This window comes from Mesoplodon bidens (assembly GCF_964165515.1).
Source record: "Mesoplodon bidens genome assembly, chromosome: 10".
NCBI lineage: Eukaryota > Metazoa > Chordata > Mammalia > Artiodactyla > Ziphiidae > Mesoplodon > Mesoplodon bidens.
The window spans coordinates 30,346,221-30,368,600 of record NC_138172.1 but is presented as its reverse complement, the minus strand read 5'-3'; the positions used below and the strand labels follow the sequence as shown (position 1 = coordinate 30,368,600).

The window sequence follows — 22,380 nt, the reverse complement described above, 5'->3', positions numbered from 1 at the left end:
TGACAAAATATTCTGTGCTAAAGAGTGGTTACTATTTGATTTATTCTGAAAAACATACATGCGGAACAGAGTTCTTATTTTGACTTACTTGGTCTCACTCATTCCCAGGATGATAAATGTTTTGCTTGTGTGATAATATTTTATGCTTTTGAAGGTTTGAATCATTGAATTCTACTTAAGTGTTGCAAGATGTATTGCTTCTCAAAATTCCTCTGATATTAGTGTGATTTGGGTCTTAATCTTATGGTCTGGAATGGTTACACTGGTCCAAGATGCCAGTCTCTTTTGGAAACATGGTATCATATTCCCTAGTCTATCATTAGTCACGCATTTAGTGTTATTAGGACTCATGGTTTTTTTTAACTAGCATAAGACATATCAGCATCAGAGTGTTACCATAATCTTTTATTTTAGGTATTGGGAATGGTATTTGTTAAAAGGTGAAACATGTCACCTCTTGTCCTGATTTCTGTTTTTATAAATAATATTTGGTGCTATAGACTCTCTGGTGATCCAAAGTATCTTTTCTATGTTAATCTGGAATGGTATGTTGCTTATTTAGGGTAATATGGAAATACCCAGAAGACAAAAATCTTGTAAAATAAAAAAAAAAAGAGAGAGAGAGAGCGAGAGAAGCATATGTGTTTCCCAAGAAAATAGAACTATGTCCTGGGGCTAAACTTAGGTTGTCTTTTCATTGCTCTCTGATTTTGTTATCTATTCTTTGGGGATAAGAGGTTAGATTCTGGTCATGAAGCAGCTGTTTAATTGTCTCCTAGATGGGTGAAATGGATTTCGAAAAACCTACCTTCCTATGTGCCCTAGGTCCTTGGTTTGTGGTCTCAGTACCTTGGACAGTTTCCCCTTTGTCCCCTCTTAAGATAATGGTCCTGAATTTTATGGTCTCAGATCCCTTACACTTATAAATTATGGCAGACTCCAGAGGGCTTTGTTTACATATTTACTATGTTATAAATTGAAAATACAAAAAAATTATGTATTTATCTACTTTTAAAATAACAATAATAAACCCATTATGTAGTAACTAAATGCTTTTATGAACAGTAGCTACATTTTCCAAAACAAAAAGAAATTAGTGAAAAAAAAGGCATTATTTTACAGTTTTGCAAAACTTTTTAATGTATAGCTTCATAGAAGACAGGTGGAGTCTCTTATCTGTTTCTGCATTCAATTTGTTTTGATATGTTTGTTTCTTTGAGGTGTAAAGGAAATCTGGTCTCACACAGATGTGTAGCTGTAAAAGAGATGGATATCTTAATGTCCTCTTTTAGATAATTGTGGGTATTCTTCCTTGACAATATACCCAAACTTGACAAGTGGTAGTCTTTCTAAAGCTAGTTGCAGTATGAAATCTGAAACCAAAAGAATTAATGTTTTATGTTTTGTTACGTTACAATCTATTGATCTTTCTTTTAGTTTAAATGGGTCTTTTACCCATGAAAGATTTTGTAACATTATTCACTGATTATTTGGAAAATATTGGTGCAGATCTTCCAAATGTTGACACATTTCATTGTACAGTATTCTTAAATTATATTCATTAATATCACCATTTATCTTCTCAGAAAAAAAAATCTTTATGTATTGGAGATCTTTTAAGTTTACAGATACAATTTTTCCAAAAATCTGAATTTTTCTTAGAAGCTCACATTTTATCATTGGCAACCTATGCTGCAAGTTGTTCTGTGGAAATGACAGTTGTGCTTTATTTAATTTAGAAAAAATGTCTGCCAAATACTCAAGTGTCAGTACTATTGCTTGTCCATTGTTCTTTCAGATAAAAATTGTGTTCTACCGAGAAAAATGGTTAGTTCCGCTCTCCACTCAAAGAGTCATGCAAATGCTTTTCCTTGAGACAACCATTCTGCTTCCGTGATAACAGAAGGGTTTTATGCAACTTTCTCATTTTGTCATACAGAATATTAAAAAGATGTGTACTCAAGGGCCGCAGTTTATTAGACTTAATTTTTAAAAACTCCCTTAGCAGGGACATTTTAAAACGTAACCTTCTCTTCCTCTTTCTCCTCTCCCTCCTTCTACATGTGCAGGTGTGTGTGTGAGAGAGAGAGAGAAAGAGAGAGGGAAGGAGGCGGGGAGAAAAAAGAGAAGGGGAGAGAAGTGGGGAGGGGAAAGAAAGAGAGAAAGAGACAAAGAGAGATCGCCTTTTTCTGTGTTAAGCCACTTAGCAGTTTTACCACGTTTACTTTTGTGCCGTCAGTGTATAGGTTAAGAGTGAAAAAGGCAATAACGTCTTAGGTTTATCGTGACACTAGTTTTGACCTGTTCGCTTCCCTAAAAGGCTCTTTGCACCCCAAGCCTTCCACCCCACCCAAGGGTTCTGTGGACCACACTTTGAGAATTGCTGCTCTAGAGTAACTGTTTGTTCTGGATAGTAATCCTTCACGAAACTTCGTTCCTTGCTTTCTTTTGTTTTTAACTTTCTGAACTTAACCAAGTTATCAGCTGTACTGTGACTCCTATCCTGAGTGCTTTACCTGTGTGAAATACTTATCTCTAAGTGAATCGCTTAGCAGACATTCCCACTGAAAAATAAGTAAAGACAGAGATGGTCTGTGAAGAAAAAATATTAAAAAGCATTGATCCAAACCTTTAGTGACTAGGTAATATTACTGTGATCTAATCACAGTGGCAGAATGTTCCTCAAACGTCGAAACGAACAGCTCTGTAATTTTCACACTGTGTTACATGACAGATGGCAAAAACTGTTTTGATTTTCCCCAGTATCTGAGGAGCGGCAGGCAGAGCCTGTGCCTCCCACTTTACTCTCGTTCTGTGTCATCTCTGGTTGGCCTAACAGCACACCGATGTTTACCTCTGTGATCTGTTCTCTGGATGACTATGTTTTCAATAGCTACTTAGTATTTCACTACTACTTAGTATAAAAATAAGATGTGCAGGTCCCGTCAAATAAACTAATTAAGGCTTAGGAAGTGGCAAAATCCAAAAGCCAGGAGGAACAGTTTAGGCATTGAGTATAAGAGACACAGAGACCTGCTAACTAATGTGTTGCCATGGCAACAAGAGAATCAGTATCCCTCAACTGGGCAGATAGTTGACAGTAATTTTTGCTAGGTCAGAGAATTGGAGAGACAGAGAATCACCTTGTGCTCTGCAAAGAATTGCTCTCTCCTTTGTAACCAAAAAGCTTCTGAAGGATTTGTAAATACCTGTAGTACCCGTGGTACAATTCCCGCCAAGTCTAGGAGAAGGTGGTCTTCATGGTCTTGGAGAAGGTCCTTACCACGTGAAAGGGGGTTCTGTTAACTGCTGCATTTTCTTACGATGCCCACATTGTCTTCTCCAGAATCCGAGTATAAAGACATGTTTCTTATGCATACTGTTTTCTATAAATTAGCGCCTCATATATGTCTAAAATCTGGCATGCTTTATCTTTTTCTTCTGTTTCTGGTTAAACATAAAAACAGGCAAAGAGGCAAAGAACTTCTGCATGTGATTTTCATTGCTGTCTTTTCAGATGTGAAATTAATATTTTCTTGGATGTGGTGGGCTGGGGAGGGGGAAATTTCTCCCTCTATTCCTTTTGAGTTTTTGTGGCTAGACTATACAAGACCGATTAACAGGAGAAAAAGAAACAAATTTTAATTGTGCATACAGAGGTCTCATAGAAATGAGACCTAAGAAGTGGCTGACACAGGCAGCTTTTATACTTTTTCAACCAAGAAACAATACATTTAAGAGGAACTGACAGGACAAAGAAACTTAGGTATTGGGAGCCCAATTAGTGAAGAATCTAAACAGAGTTTGGGCTTGGGGTAGTGAATTAAAGTAACAAGGTCTGTTTATCCAGGCTTCTTGGATTCTGAATTCCCTGTCTCTAGAGATAAGGGTGTCCTTTTTTGCCTCCAGACGCAGGGAGTGTACCTTTCACATAAGAAACTTATTTCCTGCTTTCAGGCAGACAGAAAGGAGGGTCAGAGTCTCCCTCTTGCGCTGGCCGTGTCTTAAGTAACTTTAATTCAAAATAATCAATATGCCACTGAGGCACATGTTGGGGCAGCCCGCCCTGAACCCCAACAGGTGTCACAGATTCTCTGACACCTCATCATGACTACTGAACAGATTGGAACAGGCCTTACTTCATGCTTTGTGGAAGTTTGTCATTTAGCAGAAAGGGGGCCTCAATGTGAACATCTGTTTTCCCAAACATGATGCTCAGGCACAGCAGGATTCTGAGTTGGTTGGTGCATAATAATATCTGACCCAGTAGAACAAGAGATTTCATATTATTCATTTAAAAAATGATGCAGTGCCAAACGGAATGGATGATAAATTGCAGCATGAAGAACAAATATATTGCTACTCCCTCTTTTTCAGGAGTTCCTACTCTAAGGGTCCATGTGTTCCTTTTTCCCTCCCTCCCTCCCTTCCTTCTTTCTTTTTTCAACATAGTCTTAAACTATTTTGAAACACTGACCAAGAGTCAGTATACAACTTAGTCACATAAAGTTCCATAATGTCTTTTCGGCAACAGTTCTGGATGGCTCTCTCTTATTAAGTGCCACGATGTGATATTATGGTGAAATTAAAGTATGGGCATGCTGTTTTAATACAAGGGCATTAACAGAAATGTCATCCCTAACCAATTAGGTGCCGGGAAATCTTCCCTGTAGCCAGAGAACCATGCTCATTTTTGCCTTTTGCTGTAACTTATAAAAACAAACCTCATGATGTAAATGCCTGTGAGTTAGATTTCCAGTTGAGAGGCAGGAGACAGGCATCAGTGGGGAAATGGGGAGAGGCAGAATTTTTGTTCGTCTGTTGCAGACAAAGGATTTCTGGCCTGGGGCGATCCAGCTGCAGCTGCTGTCAGTATTGAGGGAATGGGACTCTTTTTCTAACTAGATCAAAGAGAGGAAATTCTGACTATGATCCACTGTATCAGAGAGAAATGGGGGGTGGGGGAGCGAAGGAGAAAAAGGAGGGAAGAGGAAGAGGAGTAAAGAAATGTAAAGGGTGTTAGTTCTTGTGGAAATTATTTGCTGGAGCTGCCACTTTGACGTTAGAGCTATATCTGGATCCATTTGCAAGATAGGAGCCTAAAGGAAAGAGGAAAGTCATGTGATTCTCTGTTGTAGAAGCGAGACGAGGTGCTGGGATCTGTCTTTTGAGAGAGAATTGCAAACGTCAAGTGTGACTAATTCAGATCAGGTTTATGAAGAACATGCCTGGTTTCTTATTTGCCAATTACATCCAGTCCTATTTTTTCCTTCCTTGGCATTCCCATGGTATTGTTTGGAGAACACGCCTTGGGGGCCAGCCAGTTGTCTGTTCTTGCTGGTAGATGGGTGAAAGTAACACTGGCCAGAGGGACCTTCTGGGCCCACTCCAACCGCCTTTGGTGCTTGGACATGGTGAGAATCTGGACCTCGCCTGGGCCTGTGCTCTCCTAGTCTCTTGATACTGACCTATCATTTGGGCTACTCTATCTGAGCAACTTGAATATATGGGAAAATTAGTCCTTTTAATTTTACAACCTGCCTCTCCCCATCCATCCTTTTTTAGTTTCATTTGAGAAAAGAAGTACAGTGAGTAGAAAAAGAAAATGAGAAACATAAGTAAACCTGAGTAGTTGAACAGAATGACTCTACAGGATTTATTTGTGCATTCAAACAATATTACTGAGTGCCTTCTCCATGCCAGGAGTGTCCGGTTCCTGGAGATAAACATACTGTAGAACTAGCAGACACAGTGTCTGCCCTCAAAGGCCACAGCCCATTGAATCAATAAGATACCTATTCTGGTTCATTTTGTTATTTTGGTTGAACAAATCCTTGGGAATTAGCTTAAGTTATTGCCTTTCTTATTGTTTTTAAAGGCGTTTGAGTTTTGTATGTATGCAGAGTTCATCAACAAAATGAATTAGAGAAATGGTAACTGATTTTATTGGAAATTTGATCCAAATGATCTGTTTTCATAACATATGTCATATTCTATACCCAGGAAAAACATTATTAAGGTTAATAATGGTAATTTCCAGGCTGCATAGCCGTGGTTAAGTAGCTCACAAAACTACCAAGCTCGGGCTCAGGGTAGCTCCTTCTCTTTGAGTCAGATTCGCTCTTGCGAATAGCTGTGTACCCTTCGGTGGACTGAGGGGGTTGTCCTAAAACTGCTCCAGTATGTCAGCCAATACTACATGTGGCTATTTAAATTTAAACTAATTAAAATTAAGTTAAATTTAAAATTTAGTTTCTCATTCGCACTAGCCATGTTTCAAGTGCTCAGTAGCCACATTTGGCTAGTGGCTACCACGTTGGACAGAACCTCATACAGATCAGTTCCATCATCCCAGAAAGTTCTGTTGGACAGTGCTGCTCTAGAACACATTCAGCTGGCCTGTCTTGTGCATCTAGTATGTGCTAGGAATTGTCCTGGTAAAATCAATACACAGTCTCTGCCCTCAGGGGCATTTGGTCCAGTATAGAAGCAGATTATAAATAAGACAAGCAGAGGCTGTGATAACATCAGTGAAGGGTAGGAACAGGGTCGCTGGGATGGACAGTAGTAGAGATAAGTTATATAACAGAACAGTGAGGAAAGACCCTTTTAAGGAGCTGGCATTGAGCTGAAAGCTGACCCATGAGAAGGAGCCAGCCTTGTGAAAGCCAGAAAAATAATGTTTTGGCACCAGGAACAGTATGAGCCAAGCCACCGAGGGGGAAAGAGCTAGGCTTTTCTATAGTTCCTCCTCATGTATAGAGAACTTTGCCGGATGCGGTGGAGTGAGGGTGACTGAGAGAGTGGCACTCCTTTCCCTGAGTCACTACCCCAGTTCACAGGGATGCTTCCTTTTCCTTGTACCTGGACTCTCTTCCAATCCATAATATAATATTTTCTCTGCTGTGACAGGAGGCCTAGTCCCCCTGGCCTCAGGATAAAGCTGGGGAGACACTGAAAAAAGCACATGTAGCTTTTATTAAAGATACTTATGTTTCAGGGACCTGACATATTCTGACTGGGGTGAACAATGAGCTGGGGAGGTTCTCTGTGCTAATGTTTGTTATTATCTTTATCTGCAAAATTTCTTCTTAATTCAGACCTATGGAAGCTTCTCTAGGATGGTGGGTGGCTGTTTTTGAGGCATTTCCTATTCTCTGAGCAGAGCTTTGAGTGCCCAGCTTGGCTGAATACATCTTCCAAGTTCAGAGCATCGGGGCCTTTGAACCTGGGAGGGGTTCACGTGTCCTCCTGTGCTGGCCTCTGAGAATTTGCAAGAGCTCACTATGGAGCACTCCTACCCCTGTGGTACATGCAACAGGCCACAGCTTGCATTGACACTGGCTAATGGCCTATATTTAGAACCCTCTGTGATCTCCAGAAACCCTGGTCCAGCTCTTGGAGGAGGGGAAGCAGTACGCAGTTGGACTGGTGACAAGACTTAGCAAGATTCCTACTGCGTCCACCTCCTGTAGACCAACAATAAGAGCAAGGCTTGGGAAGTAGGGCTTAAACAATGAAATCTTTTTATTTTCACCAGGACACTGAGAACTGGGGCTGCAACTGTTGCTTGCTGAGGAAATCAAGTGGTAATGAAATTAATGAGGCATTAAAAGGGGTACATAAAAATGTCACAGTGTTGAGAGTGCAAACTGGAAGGTCTTCTGAGAAAGTTCCCCACTCATCAGAAAAGTTACCTGGAAATAAAACCCCAACTGAGCAAGAAAATAATCCCTGAGCATATTCTGTGAAGATTATTCTTAGTCATTGTTCTTTCTGGCTTGCCAGATGCATAATTTGAATCTAACTACAAAGCGTGCAAAAGAAAGGCAAGGAGCATCTTTGCAAGTAAGAGATGGATTGTACCACTTTCTATATTATGTCTCTCATAACCATACACATCTTTTGTATTCAGGTGTATACTACGGTCTATATCATATATGATTTTCAACTGGAGAGAGTTAGTCAAATGTGATTGAAAGGGTGTTTTATAAAACTAAAACCAAACATTATTTAAGGAGATGATTCTTTTCTTCTTAAGCGAATATAACAAAAGCAACCACAAAAATGTTTTCTCTCAATACTTACACTGAGAGTACTGTGGGTGAGAGGGAGTGCCAGGGACTTTGAAGGAGCTCCAGTGATGTTTACAGACTGATGTCCATTGATGGATCTTCAGGGCAGAATTAACAGTCATACAAATCCTTAAAATGTTTCATTAATAGGATCCACGGTAGACAGGTATAGAAAAGAATTATGTTGTGGAAGGGTTTTATTTCCCTAGTAGCTTTGCTGGGATTTGGAGAAAATGACAGAAGGGAAGGTTAGTCAGAGGGGTTTGTTTGGATTTGGTTATTCTTTATGGGAAAAGCCTATGGCTCTGTGTGTGTGTGTGTGTGTGTGTGTGTGTGTGTGTGTGAAGGGGGGAGGGAGGGGGAGACAGAGAGCATACACACTGCTCACTGCCTGACAGTTGAAGGGTGTAAATAATGAGGTGGCGCCTGGCTACATACAAACTGAGGCAACACACCTTCAAGAGAAGTGAACTCTGTGATGTTATTTTGTCTCTACATCACTAAGAAGTTTTTCTCATCAATTTGATTCCTGTTTTTATTGAACTGAATTGTATTTTCTTTGCATTTGTACACAGAAGCTCATGCTAAAGCATCTCAAATTTGTAGTGATATACTCACCACATATATTTACTTTGTGGATATGTGAAAAAAATATACATCTATGCTGAGATTAACGTCATGGAAGAGGCTATCAGAAGTGTGTTTTTATTCTGGATAGACTAGGAAAATTTTTTCAGAGCTAATATAAAATTAGAACCTGTTGAGTGAAATTGTCTTCACCATGAATCAACTTTATTCTTTAGGATCAAGAGGGATTCTCTGTGCTCATTGAGGACATTTTCTTTTTGTATGTTTGAGTATTTAGACGGGACCTGGTGCATAAGGAAATCTGAAAATATGATACTATCTTGGTTTACTAGCTAGTAAAATCATCTAGGATTATTAATAATTATATGGATCCTGTGACTCTTCATGTAATAAGCTAGTGCTTCCCCTTTTACCACTCCAACCCCAATTCTGAAAAGTTTTTAGTTTTATGTCTTTCTTCTGTAGAAATCTGAGAAGAAATTGTATTTTCTGCATTTTCAAATATGGGGTTTTGAAAGCTTACATGACAGACTTTTTTTGACTTCCTTCTCCTTTATTCTCAATGTAGAGCGATCAAGAAAAACCTACTGATAAAATGCCAGTAGCGTTGACTTTACTTTCCACCAAAATTGCTTTACTCTTTGGCCTCACAAAACAGCATGATAATAAATCGATTCTTATGGCAAGTGAATCAGATTCTATATATGAAACCCAGACTTTATTTGGCCTATTTAAGGGAAACAAATCCTTATTAGTCTTTTTTTTTTTTGTGGTACGCGGGCTTCTCACTGCTGCGGCCTCTCCCGTTGCGGAGCACAGGCTCCGGATGCGCAGGCCCAGCGGCCACGGCTCACAGGCCCAGCTGCTCTGCGGCACGTGGGATCCCCCCCGGACCGGGGCACGAACCCGTGTCCCCTGCATCGGCAGGCGGACTCCCAACCACCATGCCACCAGGGAAGCCCCGTTATTAGTCTTTTATGAGTAGATTTGGTTGATCTTCATGCAATCAATGGAAAGAATAGATGCATGTTGGGAAAAAAAGACTTTGGAAAAGGTGTAAGTTGAATTTGTGACCTCCCAAAATTTATATGTTGAAGCCCTAGCCCCCAGTACCTCAGAATGTGACCTTATTTAGAGATCAGATCATTGTAGATGTAATATGTTGAAGTCATCCTGGTGTATGGTGGGTCCCTAATCCAATATGACTGATGACCTTGTAAGAAGGGGAAATTTGGAAGGCATACACACAGGGAGAATGCCACGTGAAAATGAAGGCAGAAATCAGGGTTATGCTTCTGTAAGCCAAGGAATGTCAAAGCTTACCGGCAAACCACCAAAAGCTAGGTGAGAGACATGGAATAGATTCTCCCTCATAGCCCTTAGAAGGAACCAACACTGCCAATACCTTGATCTTGCAAATGGATCCAGATATAGTTCTAATTTCAAAGTGGCAGCTCCAGCAAATAATTTCCACAAGAACTAACACCCTTTACATTTCTTTACTCCTCTTCCTCTTCCCTCCTTTTTCTCCTTCACTCCCCCACCCCCCATTTCTCTCTGCCAATACCTTGATCTCAGACTTTCAGTCTCCAGAACTGTGAAATAATGTGTTTTTGTTCTTAAGCTACTCAGTTTGTAGTACGTTGTTATGGCAGCCCTAGGAAACTAATACAGACTGCAAATGGAAGCACAACACAGTTGGGATCACCAAGGCCACTCATCATTTTCACATAGTGGTGGTATGTTACCAGGCTAGAAAAAGAAGGCTTACCAAAAAAACAGATGCTGGCAGTATTGGACTATTTACCAACATCATCATAAAGAAGCAGAGTTATTAAAGGATCTGCAATCACTGGGAAATTCAGCCCATGACGTTGATGGATGGAACTTGGCTTTTCCTTTCTGCCAAAGCTGCTGACTGGATAAATGTTTTATTCATGAGGCCCAGGGCAGGAAGGGATGCCAAAGGTTTAAGAATATTTTAAGAAACTCTTTGAGATGTCAAACAAGTTGTCAGGAGGCGTTAAGCAAGGAAGCTGAGGTACTACATCAGCCCAGCTGGGCAATAAACCCCTTGCAAAGACTAGAAGCGATGACCGTGGTCTTGGAAAGCCACTCCATTGTGTTGTGTGTTTTGTATTTTGTATTGACTTGCATTCATGGTCACAGCTCAGAGAAGCAGAAGTTCCTGCTATGGCTTAAGGGTCCCTCTGTCTCACCGAGGATCCAAGCGAACCCAGTTTGGAGGATAGTCCTAGGCCTTGAAGTTCTACCTGCCCATGGATCCAGTTTCAGGATCTTTCCCGTGGATTGGCAACTGCCTGAGCAGAGGGAGTCATTTAAATGACAGTGTGTAGCTTTAGCTGAAAGTCTCAGGAGGCCCCTTAGCTACACATTTTAATTACCTATTAACAAAATGGTATTTCAAATTACTTAGCACAACAGACTATTTTCTGCGGTGAGGAGAGAGGGCAGCTTAAGTGTGGACAAGATACAAATGTGACTCTCATCTGTCTCTCTCTAAAGAAAAGTCTTTTATAAAATAGCAGGTTCTAGCAAATAATGTTTGTACTTATTTAGACAGCAGTAATGATGGAAATTCTGGGTACATGTAACGAATTGCATGAAAATTCCCTGTGTCTTTTAACTCTCTATTGAGGCCAGATAATTTTAGTAATTTTTATAATATATATTAATAAAGTTTTAAAATCACTTGGAATTATATGAGAATAAAGTGTGGCTGTGACATAGTTGTCAACCCAAACATTTTCTTATTGCCAAGGAAGCACACACCCAAGTCCAAATGAGTCTTTCCAAATTTTAAAACTATACCAGGTTAAAATGAAGAGTTAAAATATAAAATTCATCAGTGGATGAAAAACAGACACGTTCCAGGTTTCTGCTGCCCTTTACATTTGGGGAGTTTCAGTATTAAAACCCTAAGAACTTTCCCTGGGGTCCTGGGTAGAAAAAAATCAAAGAGCAGAAATTGACAGGAACAGCCATTCTGAAGCATGCTGTCAAGATGCATCAAAATATGCAACAATATCCTCCCCTTTCTATCTGTCAAAGCCATTGATTATTTTCAATAAAGAAAGCCAGTCACAGTTGCTGGAATAGTAGAACTCAGCATAGCAACTAGGTGACATCTGTCACTCTCTAAATAGAGAAGTTAAGAAAAAAATTTACTCACTGCATCAAAAGCATATTTTTGGAAGCATAGTTACATATGGTTTCATAAAGAATAAAAATAGAACATAGAAAAAGCAAATATCTATTAGACCCCAAGACTCTTCCTGGGCTTATTGGGTGTTTTCCATGAGACTGCTTATTTTATGTCCCTCTCTCAAAACAAAACAAACAACAGGTTAAGAACTTGTGAGTTTCCCAACATCCTTTCAACAAATTCCTATTCTGCTTCTATCAGCCAGAGTCTAGTTTTAATTTTCTTTTTCCTTGCAACTAAGAAACCTGACTGATGAAATATTGTGACTTCATTTTCCTTGTAAAACCTCAGAGGGCTCAAAATGCAGTCAGGTTAGAACGAAGCTGTTAACCAGAACCTACTATATGATTATAAGGTGGTATTTGGTGGTTTTTCTCTGTGTCGAGTTCAATTACCTCAACGTGCTCAACCAATAGTAGAGAAAAATAAAAGAAGCTTATTCACTGTAATACAAAATTAATAGTAAAAACAGTGGCAGGCAGTAGCAACTAACATTTATTGAGATCTTATGCTGTGCCAGACACTGCTAAAAGCCTATATAAATTTTTTATTGAATCATCCCAATAAACTGAAGCCAGAAGTACTGTTATCATTATTACCATCCTATTTATGTAGAAACTGAGGCACAGAGAGGTTATGTAACTCATAGAGTAGCGCACAGCTAGGAGATGTGAAACGGGTTTGAATCAAAGAGCTGTCTGATTTGGAAGTTGTGATCCTAACCTTGCGTACACTTAATCATTCTACTTTTGACGCTTAAAAAGCCATACCGGGGTTTCCCTAGTGGTGCAGTGGTTACGAATCCGCCTGCCAATGCAGGGGACACGGGTTCAAGCCCTGGTCTGGGAAGATCCCACATGCCATGGAGCAGCTAAGCCCGCGAATAGCTAAGCACCACAACTACTGAGCCTGTGCTCTAGAGCCCGCGAGCCACAAACATTGAGCCCGTGTGCCACAACCATTGAGCCCGCATGCCACAGCTACTGAAGCCCACGCGCCTAGAGCCTGCACACCGCAACGAAGAGTAGCCCCCCGCTCGCTGCAACTAGAGAAAGCCTGTGCACAGCAATGAAGTCCCAACACAGCCAAAAATAAAATAAATGAATTTATTTTTTTTAAAAAGACATATAATTTCAAGATAGCCCTACTGAGACCTTAAGAGAAAATAGGTCTGCAAGTTATCTTCAATGAATTATATGTAAGATAACCCCAGAAACAGATCATAATTTCACAAGTTTGAACATGTGTTTGAATGGAAGACATACTGGCTTGCCTTTTTATGATAGAACAGAAGGGAGTGATCTTTGGCAAGGTGGGTGAGGGCAGGGCTGGGGAAAAAGGGGATATGGTTTATAGTCCTTAAATGTTTAGGTCTACAAGTTTTATTAGCTGCCATCACCCAAAGTTATATCTGCAGCCAGCTAGAGTCATACTCTGAGCACTATGTTTTTTTGAGATCAGTGCATTGGTTTTAGAAAAAAAAAAAAACAAAAAACATGACACAGTGAAGATATCTGCCTGGTACACTCTGCTGAAGTCTCATTTGCAAAACACAGTATCCCAGGGTTCCACACACCCTATTCTGCCATTAGCTGCATGCACAAGCAACTGCATTACAGGAGACATTTAAAATATATAAACATTATTTTATCTACTTGAAATTCATAGCAATAAGCCCTGCTTAAAAGTATAATTTAAAGCTCTTCAGAACAAAGATGTAAAGGATTAACAGTGCTTAGATCAGGAATAAGTATATTGAAACATATCGGTTGGCATGCTCTGATGGGCATTGTCAAAGAATCTCCTAATGCTTGTTTGGGGAGAATGCTATCTGGTTTACTTATAACATTTTAAACATTTTATAAAATTAAAACATGGAACCCTTGGAGATTTTCTATCTTCAGCTAAGCAAAAATGTTTTTTGTTTTTTTTTTGCTGTACGCGGGCCTCTCACTGCTGTGGCCTCTCCCGTTGCGGAGCACAGGCTCCGGACACACAGGCTCCGCGGCCATGGCTCGCGGGCCCAGCCGCTCCGCGGCATGTGGGATCTTCCGGGATAGGGGCACGAACCCGTGTCCCCTGCATCGGCAGGCGGACTCTCAACCACTGTGCCACCAGGGAAGCCCCCCAAAAATGTTTTTTAAAAATTCCCTTAAAATATTTAAAAACAAATCTATTATAGAAATGTCAAGAAAAGTTTCCAAGGGAAGAACCAGCTTGTATTCTAAGAGTAAATGTAAAACATACCCATCTCTGAAATACATGATATACATTAATTTAAGTGTCATATATAATACATAAAATGAATTAGATAAAAATGAAATATATCTATATGCACAATATGCAAATACATATATATTCTACAAAATATTCATACAGTAAAAAATTGGTACAATTATAGTAGATTACAACTGGTTTATACTCTTGTTTGTTGCTTTTCTCTTGTGTAACTAATTCTGCGTGCCTTTGGATCACATTATACCATTAAATCTTGTGATAATTTGAAAGACCTATTGCTCCCAGCTGCTACTGCATAAGCAAACCAAAAGAATAGTGTAAACTGGCATGAGAAGAACATATCATACAAGCTTCGTTAGTAAGAATTCCCTTTTCTGCACTCACATTTGCATGCTGTTGTTTGAGGTTTAGTAAAGATGAAATCCCTAAAAGGCTAATAGAATGGGCAATAATCCATGATCATCGCTGATACACAAATGCCCGAGTTTGTGTGTGTGAACTAGTTGTGTCTGATTTGCCTTCTAAGAGTGCTTTTACTTCACTGGTCATTTTCTCTCCAGTCTCCATTATTTCTTCCTTCATTTTGCTGTGGAACTAAAAAACTTTCTGTATTACTTTTACCTGGAAACAAAGTGAAGGAATATCACTGCGAATATTTTAGATTTAAACACAATGGGCTTGAAAGAAGGATGTTAAAACAAATAACTCAAACTCTACACAGTATGATATAACCTAATGGAATTTGTGAGCCCAGAAATGTAATTTTTTTTTAAAGAGTAAGTCCTGCAGAAAACTGGGTAAACACTTGGAAGGTTGATCTATAATGGGTTACCAAGCAACTTGGTAGTGACTTGGAGCTGTTGGGGGAACTTTGACTTCATGAATACAAACTATACCCCTCACCAGAAAAGGAATGACTTCCTGGGTAGACAATTAGTCTGACTTGATTTACTTCATTTATTCATGAAATATTTATTGAATGTCTACTATATGCCAGGCTTTGTTCTTGACAGTTAGTGTGTGATGAATGATACAGCCACGTTCCCGGGCTGAATAGAGCTTAACTTTGGCAGGTGAGAGTGATTATGATATTATGTGTTGAATGTAATGGCAGAGCAAGTAGAGGATGCCAGTCTCAAGGATCTGGGGATGTTTCCAGGAGGAAGGGATTAAGCTGGGGTTTAAGGGATTGAGAAGTTAGCAGGGAAGTAAGGGTTAGAGGGCAAGAGTGTTCCACACCAAGAGGGAGCATGTGCAGGTGCTCAGACGTGAGGGAGATCCTGGGGTACCTGAAGATACAAAGAAGTTACCGACACTGCAGCTGGTCCGAGATTAGTAAACGAGACATACATTACAGTGGAGTGATGAGAAGTGTGAAAACCCACAGCACTGAACCATAACAAATGCCTTCAATAACCAATAAAGGAAAGCAAAAGCAAGTGAAATGAAGCCAAGCAACTCGGCTAAATTTCAAGACTAAATGGAAAACTCCGTGTGAATGCTGAGGCAGATGGACTGCACATCACGGAGATGGATTTACCGTAGTGGACATAGGAAGGCTGGCAGTGATAGACAATGTTTCGGGAAATGGCTGAGAGTGTTCTGAAGCACCATTCATTCAGGAATGGGCCTCAGCAGGCTGACATGGTTGATGATGATGAACATGGAAAAAGCATTGTTTTGAAGATAGATGGGGGTGAGTGTGTATAAAACATGACTTTCCTTTTGGAGGATATTAGGTAGGTTTTCTAGAGAATCTGTTATCAGTTCCCAACAGTTTCTACTCAACATAACTCTGGGGGTCATGATTAGTTATCCATTATTGGGCCATCTACATTAATAAAGCTACTTATTTTTAGAAAGTTCTTTTTAAAAATTAAATAAAATGCTTCAATGATACTAAAGAGTGTGGAGAATTACATAGCAAACACCTATGTGCCTTCCACCCAGCTTTATCAGATATGACTTTTGCCAAATCTGCATAGGATATTTTTAAGAAATAAAACCTTACAGATAAGTTGGTTTTCCATGTACACCAGTCTCCAGTCCCATTCCCCTCTTTCCTTCCAAAGGAAACAAGTATCTTGAATTCGGTGTTTATCACTCCTATGTATGTATGTATGTTTTTTAATAATTTTACTACATTTGTATCTATCCTTAAAGAATACCCAGGATTGATATTTTTATAACTATAAATGGCATTGTGCTATAAATATATATAATTCTGCATTACTTTTTACAAAGCATTATGCTTTGGTGATTTATCCATGTTGATATAGGAAGCTGTAATTCATACTTTTTAACTATTCAATAGTATTTCATTCTGTGAGCATACTGTATTTTAACACTTTCTTCTGTTAATAGATATTTATATATATATTTAAAATTTTGCTACTATAAATAGTGATGTAGTATCATTTTACTCACTTTCTTGTGAAAATGAAAGAAAGTATCAATAGGGTATGTATGTCTCGATGTGGGATTGCTAAGCTGCAGGAAACACCCATTTCCAATTTTACTAAATATTGCCACCTTCTTTCCAAAGTGGTCTCATCAATTTACGTTCCCACCAGCTGTATATGGAGATTCATATTGCTCTATATCTTCATCAGCACATAGTATTGTCAGACATTTCAGTTTGTGTCAATCTAATGAGTGTGAAATGGTCAAAGTCCCACCAGGAACACTCTAGGTTTTTCAATAGAGGAAATTTAATACAAGGACTTGACTAGACAGTTGATGGAACAGCTGAGAAGCTAAATAGTACGGTGACAAAGCACCCACAATAGTAGGAAGCCACTGTCAACCCTAGGGCTGGAGAGATACATGGTGAAGGTGGTGTTACCAGAGACTAGAGGCTGGGGCCCCTATCAGAAACTAAAACTGGGGTGGGAGACGGGACCTGGGAGTCTCCAGAGGCTCACAGAGGCTGCCCAGAGCTCCTACAGGAAGCAGAGGGAAGAGGAGAGAAATGCCAGGCTCTCTTTCCTCCTGTCCTCTAATCTCCCCCTAGTGCCTCTCACTGGCTAGACTTACCTGGAAGCCACGAGTTACTTGTCCTATAAAAAGAGTAGAGGAAGAGAGGAAAACAGATCTGAAAGCAGATAGTTGACTGGAGCAAATGTTACTGCATTTTGGCTTTAGCTTGGTGTCTCTTATTTCAAGTGAGCATTTTTAAAAATGTTTATTGGTCATTTTGTTTTCTGTGATTTTTTAAATTCATATTTTTCCTATTGGCTCTTCATTTCTAATTTATATTTAGGGATTCTTTATATAGTCTGAAAGTTATTCAGTTATATGTATTGCAAATGTTAGTCATAGTCTGTGGCTAATTTTCCACTTTGCTTATGGTACAGAAGTTTAAAAATCTAATATACAAACTTGTCGTTCCTTACCTTTAAGGTTAACACTGTGTTTTGTTCGAGTCCTTCCGTATCCTGACCTATATTCCTCTATATTCTCTTTTAAAAGTTAGGTTCAGTTTTCATATTTGTCTTTAATGCTCTGGAGGCTTGTTTCTTTTAGAGTGTGATCTATGTCTTAAAATTTTCTTCCATAAAGATAACCAATTGTCTCAGCCCATTTTTACATACTCTCTTAATTTTTTTATTGCCATATATATGTATATATGTATTCCCATATATATATGTGTGTGTTGGTCCCTTCTGGTATGAATCTATTTCTGGGATATCTACTCTGTGTCATTGGTCTAGTTTATATCCATGAACAACTTACTATTTTAATACAGCTTTAAAATAAGACCTGGTTTTTAGTAAGACTAGTGCATTCACCTAGTTTTATTTCATATTTGGCTAGGGTATGTCAGACTTTTTGATGCTTTAGATGAATTTTAAGAGCCTTTTTTTCAAGTACCATTAAAACCTGTTAAAATTTTCATTCATGTTATGCTGAATTTATAGATTACTAGGAGCAAAGTGATCACCTTTATAATTGTATCTTCCCATTAATTAATTTTATATATGTTTCCTGTTATTTAGGTCATCTTTTATGTATTTCTTTGTTTTTAATATAAAAACCATTTTATATATATTTTCTAATTTCCTCCACAAAGTTATCACACACTTCTGATTGATTTTTTTCTTGATATGTTATAGTTCGGATTATCATTAAAAATGGCATTTCAAAAAATAACATTTTTAATGCATTGCTGCTAGTGCAAAAGAACGTAAATAATTCTGTGTATCCAGTTAACATCCAGAAAATTTGCTAAACCTCTTTATTAGTTCTGTTTCTATAGATTCTCTTGGATTTTCATGAACACAAAATCATACTAGAATGAATATGGTAAATTTATTTGTTCCTCCCGAACCTTTATGCCTTTGACTGACTTTGTGTGTCTTACTGCACTGGCCTGAATATATTGAACAGACATGTTGACAGCTGCTTGTTCCTAACTTTGAAAGGTATTCTAATGTTTCACCATTAAATAGACTTTTCACTGTAGGATTTTTGTTGATTTCTCTTTTCAACTTAAAAAAATCACTTTTTTTCCTAGTTTGCTGAAAGTTTTTTTTTAATTTAATGAAATAAGAGATATTGTTTTGTATCAGGTGCTTTTCCTGCATCTATTGAGATGATCTTTTCTGAAGACTTCTTTGAAGATTCTGGTGGAGTAAAATCTAAACTTGAAAAACACAAAAATCAATACTGTGTATTTCCTATGAACATAGGTAGATGTGAAAACATTTTTTTAAAGGACTGTAAGACTACATACAAAAGTGATTATAGCTGGTCCTTTTGGAGGGGAGAGAAAGAAATTGAAAGTAGATGGGGGAGATAGGACTGAGGATGGTGGGAAAAGAGCGATTAGTTTTTCCTGTAATGTTCTAATGTTTCTTTTAAAGGGGAGTGTGTTCGCATCTAACTTTCATAACTGTTTTAACAATGTGTGCCTAGAATAAGCAGGTGTATGAAATTAATGATAAATTTTGAGTCATAGAAATATGGGTGAATGCAATTCCTTTCTCCGCCGTATTTTGCTATAACTTTCTAATTTACAAGAACAAGAACAACCACAGAAAACCAGTGAGAACATATTATTCCTCTTGATTATGGGTGACATATGATTTAAATTGTTCAAATTCAAGTTTGGTCTTAATATTTGGAATCAGAAAATTGAAAGTGTGAACTTTGTTTCTTCATGCACATCATCAGTCCGTTAAAACTCACATATTTAAGTACCTAATTGAGTATGGATTGGGCAAGATAATTATATACGCCTATCATCTAATAATATGGATGGAAAATATAGACAGACTTTTCAAAGAATCATTAAACCAACGTGAATGGAAAGTGAAATATTGCTATCTCTTACAGACCAATAGTAATAGTGTTTCTTGGCTGGATGTAGCAATATTTCAGGCAGCCAATTCCTATTCTTTGTATATTTTTAAACAGTGTACTTTTCTCTGGGAAGGTCTATTTTGCTTTAGTTTTTATGTTTTCCTAATTTGGGGACCCAGGAACTTGAAAAATCAAGCTTTTCCCTCATTTATGACATAGAGTTAAACATTCCAGCATAAGCTTCTGAGTACCCACTGCTGGGTTTTCCAACTAGCAGATTGTCCGTTTGAGCATAGACTTAGCCTGCCAGCAGAACATAGATAGATAGACAGACAGATATACACATAGTACATATTTGTGTGTATATATACATACACACATACACATGTGTATACCTGTATATATACATCCAAGTATATTTGAATGTGTGATACTTCAAGTAAAAGAGTGAAAGTAATCATATTCAGAAAAATTGGAGTTTAATTTTTGTTACTTTATCCTCTGGTATTGATTTAACTTGGGACGACATGTGAGGAGGGGATGAATGGGGGAGTGGGTATCATAATCTTTCAGTGCTTGAGCAGCTAAACATTCAAATGTGGCCTTGTGAGCACATCTCCTAGTGAGCAAAACCAAAAAGCGGGGGGCTTTGTGAGAGTTTTTGTATTTTCAGGCAGGTAATCCAGATGTTTACAAAAGACCTGAAAACTGGGTCAGGCAGGATGTACATAGAGTGAAGATGGAGTGGGGCATAGCTAAAGAGGTTTGTGTGTGCGCATGTGTGTGTAAAATATAGATTTAATCTTGAACAAGGTGAAAAAACAATCCAATCTGCTATGATTAAATGTCAAATGGCTTCAAAGAAAAATGTTTTCCCAAATGGTAATAGAGGATTAGCCTACGCAGGTGAAATCAAAAGCTAGACTCTGAGCATGTGGGCATTGGGGGTCATGTTTACTACTGTGAGGAAGGGCATCTAGGGAGAAAAGACGGACAAAGGCCTGAGGAATACGCCAGATGGTATCCACTCTGAGTCTTTCTCCTGTGACAGCCATACTTGGTGCCCTTTCCTGACTTGTTCATGTTTCTTAAAACCTCATCCTTTAAGATGTTTCCCAACTCCAGAATCCATCCTGATGTGGTCAAAATAAGCCCAGGGGAGAGAAAGCTTCATGCCTAGGCTGTTAACAACGCCACATATCACTGTTAGATACGCGCATGATGGGCAAATAGGCTTTATTTTTTCCTGGATATGCTCAGAGCTTGGGGGTATGTTTTCAACACTTTATCATACTGTTTCTGGTTACAAACAAAAAGAAAAGAAATTAGAAGTTGTTAGGCTTGAATAATGTCAGGTAGGATATTTTATTGAAATAGCAAGTCTGAAGATGTTAGAGACGTAAATTCATCTTAATCTTTGCTCTTAGGACCATTATTGTACTAAACATCAGTGTAATAGTATTTCCAAAATACCAGCAAAGGTTGCTTCATGTGGTTTCAAAAAGATGGACACATGAGCAAATCCTGTGCCTGGAGCCAGGTTTGAAACCCAGAGCTTCACTGAGTGACCTTGGACAAGTTGCTTAATCACCCTGAGCTTCAATTTTCTCATCTGTAAAATGTGGTAACAATACCTCCCTCATAAGTTTCCTATGAGGAATAAATTATACAGTGTAAGGAAATTTAGCATAATGCCTTGCACAGTGCAAAGTACTCAGGAAATAGTGACAGTGGTGTAGAGGTGGTGATTTTTCAACACTGAATTTATCAGTGCTATGTTTTGTGTTTTTATGGCAGTGGTACTGTAAGCAATGGCATGTACCCACATCCAACTTCAATGGCTTAACTAAATGGTGGTGTATTTTTCTCACGTACAAGGAGAGGTACCCCAGCATTCATATGGCTGATGGAGTAAATCCGGAAGCACCCAAGCTCCTTCCATTTTCTGTCCTTCCACCCTTAACAAATGACCCTAATCTTCACAGGTGCAACATTCTCATGCCCCTTCAGAAATCATGCCCAGGCTCCAGTAGAAAGAGAGAAAGGGCAAATGGCAGGAGATGTGGGCCAGCTGAATCTGTCCTTCTTCCATCAGGAAAGCAAAGCTTCTTGAAGGTCTACCCAGTGGACTTCCTCTTATACCTCATTGGTTGGAATTTATTCACATGAGCAGCCCTGGTACAAGGGAGCCTGGGAAATTGTTTCCTTTAGTTAGGAAATTTGCTGCCCCAAGCAGAATTGTGGTTCTGATAGGAAGAAAAGAAGGGAGAGTAGACATTGAATAGTCAACCAGCAGTGTCTGTCATAGTTGGACATTAAGAATTATTTGCTGCCCGCCCCTCCAAATGTCCAAGGTCTTAGTAGTGAGAGGGAGGGTGGGAAGGGGGGAGAAGGAGAGAGAGAGAATAGGAGACATATGTTATGGCCTGGTTTAATGGAGGAGCTGGGCTGTGTATGGCAAAGTCCAATATCTCTTTAGGAGTAAGCAAACATTAAATTCTAAGGAAGAATTTTTCGCTCCTCCTAAATATTCTCCTGTCATAGAGGACATCATGCTGTATTGGTTAAGAACAAGGTTCAGAAATGAAGTAGTCATGACTTAGAATTCTGGCCATGTCCCTATTTGAGTGTATGCCTTTGGGCAAGTTATTTAATCTCTCTAAAACATAAACTCCTATGAGGGCTTTGTCAGTTTTGTCACTACTGCATCCCATCCCCTAGGAGAGAGCTTTGTTATAAAAGGCTCTCAGATATTTGTTGGGTGGATGGATGGATGGATGAACTTCTTTGAACTCTAGACTCCTTAGCAATGAAAGGCATTAATAGAGACCATCTTTAGAAGCCATCATGAGGATTAAATGAGAAAATGTTTTGTAGAACACTCCATTGACTGTACTGTTAGAGAAACACAGTTTTACTTGAGCGCCAAGGCTCCCTGAACCTGGGAAT

The 22,380-nt window shown here is 38.9% G+C and overlaps 1 long non-coding RNA gene across 2 annotated transcripts in view; it reads left to right on the top strand.

The window, feature by feature from the left end:
* Nucleotides 1–22,380, top strand: part of LOC308623526 — a 348,033-nt gene that overhangs the window by 80,222 nt on the left and 245,431 nt on the right. Inside the window, exon 4 of one of the 2 annotated variants that reach the window (XR_014016833.1) lies at nucleotides 1,799–2,039. The exons of the other annotated variant lie outside the window; for it this stretch is intronic. This is a non-coding gene — a long non-coding RNA (uncharacterized lncRNA). Of the gene's footprint in view, nucleotides 1–1,798; nucleotides 2,040–22,380 lie in introns of those variants that run through there. 2 annotated transcript variants of the gene reach the window in all.